This window comes from Heptranchias perlo, unplaced genomic scaffold, assembly GCF_035084215.1.
Source record: "Heptranchias perlo isolate sHepPer1 unplaced genomic scaffold, sHepPer1.hap1 HAP1_SCAFFOLD_331, whole genome shotgun sequence".
NCBI classification, from domain to species: domain Eukaryota; kingdom Metazoa; phylum Chordata; class Chondrichthyes; order Hexanchiformes; family Hexanchidae; genus Heptranchias; species Heptranchias perlo.
The window spans coordinates 17,501-27,500 of record NW_027139343.1 but is presented as its reverse complement, the minus strand read 5'-3'; positions in this window follow the sequence as shown (position 1 = coordinate 27,500).

Genomic DNA, 10,000 nt, shown 5'->3' with positions numbered 1-10,000 from the left:
CGGAACGATCACGTTCGCACACCGGGAAGTCGAGTGCCGGGTCTCGAAACGGAGCCGGGTCGGCCCAATTTAAAACGGAGAATAGAGTGCTGCCCTCTGCGGGTGAAAACCTGGAAGTACGTTGGTTAATGATTTCCAGTTCACCCCGCTTGGTCAGGCCCACTCGGAGGCGGATAACTCCGGAACGCCGAGGCCGATTTCCTCCGGGTATGGCTCGTTGCGTGCGGCAGGAGGCGGCGCAGCGTACGGTACCGAGCACTCGGAGATGCGGTGCAGCCCGCCGGAGTGACAGCGAAAGGCTGCGCACCGCTTTCCGCCTGCTAACTCGGCGTCCGTGAGACCGACCGACTTCGCTTTACCGCCGGAGCTAGAGTGGGGCAAGGGGCACGGTTGAGTACCGGAAGGATGACGTTCGCACACCGGGAAGTCGAGTGCCGGGCCGCTGAAAGCGAGCTCGGGGCCCCGGTTTGTCCGTCCCACCCGGAGGCCCATATCTCCGGAAGGCAAAGGCCGATTTCCACCGGGTATGGCTCGTTGTGTGCGGCCGGACCAGGCGCAGCGGACGGTACCGAGCACTCGGAGGTGCGGCGCTGCCCGCCGGAGTGACAGCGAAAGGCTGCGCACCGCTTTCCGCCTGGTAACTCGGCGTCTGTGAGACCGACCGACTCCGCTTTACCGCCGGAGCTAGAGTGGGGCAAGGGGCACCGTTGGGTACCGGAACGATCACGTTCGCACACCGGGAAGTCGAGTGCCGGGCCGCTGAAAGCGAGTAGGGTGCCACCGCTCGGGGCCCCGGTTTGTCCGTCCCACCCGGAGGCCCATATCTCCGGAAGGCACAGGCCGATTTCCTCCGGGTATGGCTCGTTGTGTGCGGCCGGACCAGGCGCAGCGGACGGTACCGAGCACTCGGAGGTCCGGCGCTGCCCGCCGGAGGTACAGCGAAAGGCTGCAAACCACTTTCCGCCGCCACCCTCCGCGGGCGTGAGACCGACGGTCATCGGGTTTGGTTCCGCGGCTCGAGCAGGACGAGGGGCAGCGAACGGTACCGGAACGAACCCGGTCGCACACCGGGAAGTCGAGTGCCGGGTCTCGAAACGGAGCCGGGTCGGCCCAGTTTAAAACGGAGAAGAGAGTGCTGCCCTCTGCGGGTGAAAACCTGGAAGTACGTTGGTTAATGATTTCCAGTTCACCCCGCTTGGTCAGGCCCACTCGGAGGCGGATAACTCCGGAACGCCGAGGCCGATTTCCTGCGGGTATGGCTCGTTGCGTGCGGCAGGAGGCGGCGCAGCGTACGGTACCGAGCACTCGGAGGTGCGGTGCTGCCCGCCGGAGTGACAGCGAAAGGCTGCGCACCGCTTTCCGCCTGCTAACTCGGCGTCCGTGAGACCGACCGACTCCGCTTTAGCACCGGAGCTAGAGTGGGGCAAGGGGCACCGAAGGGTACCGGAACGATGACGTTCGCACACCGGGAAGTCGAGTGCCGGGCCGCCGAAAGCGAGCAGGGTGCCACCGCTCGGGGCCCCGGTTTGTCCGTCCCACCCGGAGGCCCATATCTCCGGAAGGCACAGGCCGATTTCCACCGGGTATGGCTCGTTGTGTGCGGCCGGACCAGGCGCAGCGGATGGTACCGAGCACTCGGAGGTCGGGCGCTGCCCGCCGGAGGTACAGCGAAAGGCTGCAAACCACTTTCCGCCGCCTCCCTCCGCGGGCGTGAGACCGACGGTCGTCGGGTTTGTTTCCCCGGCTAGAGCAGGACGAGGGGCAGCGAACGGTACCGGAACGAACCCGGTCGCACACCGGGAAGTCGACTAGCGGGCCGCCGAAAGCGAGCACGGGGCCCCGGTTTGTCCGTCCCACCCGGAGGCCCATATCTCTGGAAGGCACAGGCCGATTTCCACCGGGTATGGCTCGTTGTGTGCGGCAGGACCAGGCGCAGCGGACGGTACCGAGCACTCGGAGGTCGGGCGCTGCCCGCCGGAGGTACAGCGAAAGGCTGCAAACCACTTTCCGCCGCCTCCCTCCGCGGGCGTGAGACCGACGGTCGTCGGGTTTGGTTCCGCGGCTAGAGCAGGACGAGGGGCAGCGAACGGTACCGGAACGAACCCGGTCGCACACCGGGAAGTCGAGTGCCGGGTCTCGAAACGGAGCCGGGTCGGCCCAGTTTAAAACGGAGAAGAGAGTGCTGCCCTCTGCGGGTGAAAACCTGGAAGTACGTTGGTTAATGATTTCCAGTTCACCCCGCTTGGTCAGGCCCACTCGGAGGCGGATAACTCCGGAACGCCGAGGCCGATTTCCTCCGGGTCTGGCTCGTTGCGTGCGGCAGGAGGCGGCGCAGCGTACGGTACCGAGCACTCGGAGATGCGGTGCAGCCCGCCGGAGTGACAGCGAAAGGCTGCGCACCGCTTTCCGCCTGGTAACTCGGCGTCCGTGAGACCGACCGACTCCGCTTTAGCACCGGAGCTAGAGTGGGGCAAGGGGCACGGTTGGGTACCGGAAGGATGACGTTCGCACACCGGGAAGTCGAGTGCCGGGCCGCCGAAAGCGAGCACGGGGTCCCGGTTTGTCCGTCCCACCCGGAGGCCCATATCTCCGGAAGGCACAGGCCGATTTCCTCCGGGTATGGCTCGTTGCGTGCGGCCGGACCAGGCGCAGCGGACGGTACCGAGCACTCGGAGGTCGGGCGCTGCCCGCCGGAGGTACAGCGAAAGGCTGCAAACCACTTTCCGCCGCCTCCCTCCGCGGGCGTGAGACCGACGGTCGTCGGGTTTGTTTCCGCGGCTAGAGCAGGACGAGGGGCAGCGAACGGTACCGGAAGGAACCCGGTCGCACACCGGGAAGTCGACTAGCGGGCCGCCGAAAGCGAGCACGGGGCCCCGGTTTGTCCGTCCCACCCGGAGGCCCATATCTCTGGAAGGCACAGGCCGATTTCCACCGGGTATGGCTCGTTGTGTGCGGCAGGACCAGGCGCAGCGGACGGTACCGAGCACTCGGAGGTCGGGCGCTGCCCGCCGGAGGTACAGCGAAAGGCTGCAAACCACTTTCCGCCACCTCCCTCCGCGGGCGTGAGACCGACGGTCGTCGGGTTTGTCTCCGCGGCTAGAGCAGGACGAGGGGCAGCGAACGGTACCGGAACGAACCCGGTCGCACACCGGGAAGTCGACCAGCGGGCCGCCGAAAGCGTGCTCGGGTCCCCGGTTTGTCTGTCCCACCCGGAGGCTGATATCTGAGGAAGTCCGAGGCCGATTTCCTCCGGCTAACTCGGCGGGCAATGTGTCCCCCCCCCACCATCTTCGGCTGATTACCGTGGCTGGACCGGATCAAGGAGCAACGGAACCGTGCCAGAACGACGTCGGTCGGACGGCGTGAACTGATAGTGCCGAGGCCGGAAACCGAGCCGGAAATGTGCACCGATTTATTGGTCCCACTCGCAGGCCCATATCTCCGGAAGGCCGAGGCCGATTTCCTCCGGGTATGGTTCGCTGCGTGCAGCCGGAAGGGGAGCAGCGGACGGCACTGAGCAGCCGGAGGTGCGGCGCTGCCCGCCGGAGCTGCAAGCGAAAGGCTGCGCACCGCTTTCCGCTGGCTAACTCGGCGGCCGTCAGGCCGACCGACTCCGCTTCAGCACGGGAGCTGGAGTCGGGCAAGGGGCACCGAAGGGTACCGGAAGGATCACGTTCGGACACCGGGAAGTCGAGTGCCGGGCCGCCGAAAGCGAGCTCGGGGCCCCGGTTTGTCCGTCCCACCCGGAGGCCCATATCTCGAGAAGGCACAGGCCGATTTCCTCCGGGTTTGGCTCGCTGCGTGCGGCCGGACGAGGCGCAGCGAACGGTACCGAGCACTCGGAGGTGCGGCGCTGCCCGCCGGAGGTACAGCGAAAGGCTGCAAACCGCTTTCCGCCTCCTCTCCCCTCGGGCGTGAGACCGACGGTCGTCTGGTTTGCTTCCGCGGCAAGAGCAGGACGAGGGGCACCGAGCGGTACCAGAACGAACCCGGTCGCACACCGGGATGTCGAGTGCCCGGCCCAAACCCGCTACCCCCCCCCCACCCGAAAGCGAGCCACGGTTTGTGGATTAAAAGTGAAGCGGCAAAGATTTGTAAAACAGCGTGAAATGATGAACCAGAAGCCCAAAGTAATGGTGGGAATAAAAGTTCCGAAATGTGAAATGGTGAACCAGAAGTTGTGTGAACTGTTTAACCCAAAGTGGCAAAAATGGATTAAAAGGGGTGAAATGATCGACCGCAAAGCAGGGCAAGCATTAAACAAAAGCAGCAGCATTTTTTAAAAAGGGACAAATGGTTTACCAGAATCCCAAAAGAATGCTCAGAGACTTAAGTGCCAAAGGGGAAATGGTTAACCAGTAGCTGGGTGAACTGTTTAACCAAAAGTGGGAAAAAGGATTAAAAGGGGTGAAATGATTAACCAGAAGGCGAAAGCAATGTGCCGCGTCAAAGTCCTAAAGGGGAAAAGGTTGACCATAAAGCAGGGAAATGATTAAACCAAAGCAGAAAAATTCAGTAAAAAGGGGCAAATGGTTAACCAGAAGTTGGGTGAACTGCTTAACCAAAAGTGGGAAAGAGGATTAAAAGGGGAGAAATGTTGAACCAGATGTCGAAAACAATGCGCGGCGATGAAGTCTGAAAGAGGAAAAGGTTGACCGCAAAGCAGGGAAAGGATTAAACAGAAGCAGCAATATCTTTTAAAAAGGGACAAATGGTGAACCAGAATCCCAAAAGAATGCTCAGAGACTTAAGTCCCAAAGGGGCAAATGGTTAACCAGAAGCTGGGTGAACTGTTTAACCAAAAGTGGGAAAAAGGATTAAAAGGGGTGAAATGATTAACCAGAAGGCGAAAGCAAAGTGCGGCGGCGAAGTCCTAAAGGAGAAAAGGTTGACCAGAAAGCAGGGAAACGATTAAACAAAAGCGGCAACATTTTTTAAAAAGTGGCAAATGGTTAACCAGAATCCCAAAATAATGCTCAGAGACTTAAGTCCCAAAGGGGCAAATGGTTAACCAGAAGCTGGGTGAACTGTTTAACCAAAAGTGGGAAAAAGGATTAAAATGTTGTGAAATGATTAACCAGAAGGCGAAAGCAAAGTGCGGCGGCGAAGTCCTAAAGGGGAAAAGGTTGACCATAAAGCAGGGAAATGATTAAACAAAAGCAGAAAAATTCAGTAAGAAGGGGCAAATGGTTAACCAGAAGCTGGTTGAACTGCTTAACCAAAAGTGGCAAAAAGGATTGAAAGGGGAGAAATGTTTAACCGGATGTCGTAAACAAGGTGCGGCGATGAAGTCGGAAAGAGGAAAAGGTTGACCAGAAAGCAGGGAAAGCATTAAACAAAAGCAGCAACATTTTTTAAAAAGTGGCAAATGGTTAACCAGAATCCCAAAAGAATGCTCAGAGACTTAAGTCCCAAAGGGGAAATGGTGAACCAGAAGCTGGGTGAACTGGTGAACCAAAAGTGGGAAAAAGGATTAAAAGGGGAGAAATGTTTAACCAGAAGGCAAAAGCAAAGTGCGGCGGCGAAGTCCAAAAGGGGAAAAGGTTGACAAGAAAGCAGGGAAATGATTAAACCAAAGCGGAAAAATTCAGTAAAATGGGGCAAATGGTTAACCAGAAGCTGGGTGAAATGGTTAACCAAAAGTGGCAAAAAAAGATTTAAAGGGGAAAAATGATTAACCAGAAGTCGACAACAATGCGCGGCGATGAAGTCTGAAAGGGGAAAAGGTTGACCACATAGCAGGGAAACGATTAAACAAAAGCGGCAAAATTTTTAAAAAAGTGGCAAATGATTAACCAGAATCCCAAAAGAATGCTCAGGGACTAAGTCCCAAAGGGGAAATGGTTAACCAGAAGCTGGGGGAAATGGTTAACCAAAAGTTGCAAAAATGATTAAAAGGGGTGAAATGATCAACCAGAAGTCGAAAATTATGTGCGGCGGTGAAGTCTGAAAGAGGGAAAGGTTGACCAGAAAGCATTAAACAAAAGTGGCAACATTTTAAAAAAATTGGCAAATGGTTAACCAGAATCCCAAAAGAATGCTCAGAGACTAAGTCCCAAAGGGGAAATGGTTAACCAGAAGCTGGGGGAAATGGTTAACCAAAAGTTGCAAAAATGATTAAAAGGGGTGAAATGATTAACCAGGAGGCTAAAGCAATGTGCTGCGGTGAAGTCCTAAAGGGGAAAAGGTTGACCAGAAAGCAGGGAAAGCATTAAACAAAAGCGGCAACATTTTTTAAAAAGTGGCAAATGATTAACCAGAATCCCAAAAGAATGCTCAGAGACCAAGTCCCAAAGGGGAAATGGTTAACCAGAAGCTGGGGGAAATGGTTAACCAAAAGTTGCAAAAATGATTAAAAGGGGTGAAATGATTAACCAGGAGGCTGAAGCAATGTGCCGCGGTGAAGTCCTAAAGGGGAAAAGGTTGACCACAAAGCAGGGAAAGCATTAAACAAAAGCGGCAACATTTTTAAAAAAGTGGCAAATGATTAACCAGAATCCCAAAAGAATGCTCAGAGACTAAGTCCCAAAGGGGAAATGGTTAACCAGAAGCTGGGGGAAATGGTTAACCAAAAGTTGCAAAAATGATTAAAAGGGGTGAAATGATTAACCAGGAGGCTAAAGCAATGTGCCGCGGTGAAGTCTGAAAGAGGGAAAGGTTGACCAGAAAGCATTAAACAAAAGTGGCAACATTTTTAAAAAATTGGCAAATGATTAACCAGAATCCCAAAAGAATGCTCAGAGACTAAGTCCCAAAGGGGAAATGGTTAACCAGAAGCTGGGGGAAATGGTTAACCAAAAGTTGCAAAAATGATTAAAAGGGGTGAAATGATTAACCAGGAGGCTGAAGCAATGTGCCGCGGTGAAGTCTGAAAGAGGGAAAGGTTGACCAGAAAGCATTAAACAAAAGTGGCAACATTTTTAAAAAAGTGGCAAATGATTAACCAGAATCCCAAAAGAATGCTCAGAGACCAAGTCCCAAAGGGGAAATGGTTAACCAGAAGCTGGGGGAAATGGTTAACCAAAAGTTGCAAAAATGATTAAAAGGGGTGAAATGATTAACCAGGAGGCTGAAGCAATGTGCCGCGGTGAAGTCTGAAAGAGGGAAAGGTTGACCAGAAAGCATTAAACAAAAGTGGCAACATTTTTTAAAAATTGGCAAATGATTAACCAGAATCCCAAAAGAATGCTCAGAGACCAAGTCCCAAAGGGGAAATGGTTAACCAGAAGCTGGGGGAAATGGTTAACCAAAAGTTGCAAAAATGATTAAAAGGGGTGAAATGATTAACCAGGAGGCTGAAGCAATGTGCCGCGGTGAAGTCTGAAAGAGGGAAAGGTTGACCAGAAAGCATTAAACAAAAGTGGCAACATTTTTTAAAAATTGGCAAATGGTTAACCAGAATCCCAAAAGAATGCTCACAGACTAAGTCCCAAAGGGGAAATGGTTAACCAGAAGCTGGGTGAAATGGTTAACCAAAAGTTACAAAAATGATTAAAAGGGGTGAAATGATCAACCAGAAGTCGAAAACAATGTGCGGCGATGAAGTCCTAAGGTGGAAAAGTTACCCAGAAGGCAGGGAAATGATCAAACGAAAGCAGCCAAAAAATTATTAAAAGAGGGGAACTGATGAACCAAAAGATGAGAAACGGCCCGCAGAGACTAAGTCCAAAACGGGAACTGGTGAACCGGAAATGATTAACCAAAAACTAAGTCCGAAGAGGGAACTGGTAAACCAGAACTGAGTAACCAGATTTTTAAAATTAATTATAAATGGGGAAACGATTGAGCAAAAGGCGGAAATTAAGTCACAGGGACCAGGTCCGAAAGGGCAAGAGGTTACCCCGTAGGGGGCATTCGTCAACTCAATCTGAAAATTTTGGAGGCAAATCTGACCAAAATGCGGAAATCGGACCACACCGCGAGGGGCGCCATTCGACGGGGCAGGGGTAGACGCGTCGAACGGTGCCTGAAGGTCCCGGCTGCGACACGTGAGTCCGGAGATATGGCCAGTCAAAGTCTGATGGGAGGTACCGAAGCCGAAAAATCGAAACGCGTTTGCGGCGATTCGGTGTCAGAAAGTCGGTCACGAATTCAAATTCGTCCCGCTGATTCGCCAATTGCCAGCCGGTTCCGGGGGGATTGGCGGGGTACCTGCAGGATAGTAAGAGGTGGCATGTCGAGACTTAGCCTGTTTACCAGACTTGTGTCCAGCGCCTCCAGGTCTGCAGAGACCGACCCGGGCTGCCGCCCAACCGACTTTTAAGCCTTTTGGGAGTGGGAATTTTTCCCATTTTTCCCCATTTTTCGGGTTTTTTGGTCGGGCTTGAAAACGGCGGCCCCGAGGCCTCCCGGGGCTGGCGGGCTTCGGCTCCCTTGCGAGAGGGTCCGAATTCCACCCGTTTAAGCCCAGAAAGGAGTTCGGAAGTCAGTCGGTCGAGGGAACCCCTTCGGAAGTCCGACGGGGATGGATTCGGCCGGCGTTTCGGATCTCCGGTCAGAGGATTCCCCCCCTGGGCGGGGGGGTGCGAGTAGCTGCCGGCAAACGGTCCCTTGCACTTGTGGCACAAAAAGTCCGAGCACAGGTTAATGAGTTGGCCGCGGAAGCCCCTATGCCGAAATGAGAAAGCCCCCGTTGCGGGGATTTAGTGACGCATCTGCGGCCGGAGGTGGGAGGCCGTCCTGCCGAATTGACACTTGTCATTCGGGCACCTAGGGATTGGTCGGGTACCCGGAGATTTTCGAGAACACGATTTTCAGAGCTTTCTCTGACAGCCCAGGTGCACTTTAAGAGTGCCTGAAAAAGTGACACTTGGCAAAAGGCTCTCAATTTCAAAGCGGAGACCTTTACAAGAGCACTCGGAAGTCACCTGTCAGCATTTAAAGCTACATCAGGCGGCAATTTTCGAACTCTTTGTCAGTCTGAAATCGTGTTGAGCCTCGACAGCGTCGGGCTCAGGCAGGAGGAGCTTGCCAGCAGAGAGAGGCTCACCATGGATTGCTGGTGGATGCTTTTCGAAAACATATACACATTATATTATATTATAATAATATAAAGAAAAAAAAGAGTTTCTCAAAATCTCTGTGACACTTTGCAGATTTTTTTGAAAGCCAATAAAGAGAACTCTTTAACTTGAAAGTCACCTGTGCCGGCATAGCGATGACTTTTAAAACAGGTTGACACTTTCGAGCCGCGGCGGCTCTGAATCACCCCAGACACCAAGTGTGTTTGTGGGCAAGGCACCGCGGCCGGTGGGCTGCTTTTATAATAACGGGCACGCAGACTTTTTGAGAGGAATCGGTACTCTCTTCCGATCGATTTGGCGACTCGCGTCCGACATGGGAGGGCCCGAGCGGTCCAGCCAAGGCTGGTGTTCAGGCTCGTCAGGTTCCTCTCTCTGTCCCAAGTGGCAGACGGACAGTTTTAAAAGTCAGTGGGTTTTGTCGGCACGACTCTCCTGTTCACCCGCTGGCGTATTGCTCTCTTGTGAGGCCGAGAAGTCCACCTGTGTTGTCTAACAGAGGTCCGATTCAAGCTCCAGAGCCCGGGTGTCTGCCGTCTCGAGTGGAGCGGGAATGTGCACAGCAAGTCCCGTTCTGGTAGCTGAACACGAGATTTCTCTAGCAACTGAGCACCAAAACACGTCACCCTTTTAGAGCTGGAGGGCTGAGTGTGTGCATGTATCTTGAACGCTATGGTTTGCAAACTCCAGTCGGACCTGGCACACCAACCTCTCCCCTGTCACGGGCAGGGGGGGGAAGGCCATGTGTGCCCAGCAGACACGACGAAGGCGGCTAGAAAGGGTCACTGTAGCTTAACCACCCAAGCGTGTCCGTGACCTTAACGGTCTGTGCCTGGCAAAAGGTGGGCTCCTTTCGACTTTTGTTTGTTGCTGGCTGTCTGTCATGCATTACCGCTTGCAAGCCCAGGTTGGAACCGGCGCCAACCTCCCTCGTCATGGTGGGGGGAGGCCATGTGCCCAGCCCGACGGTGGCTGCAAAG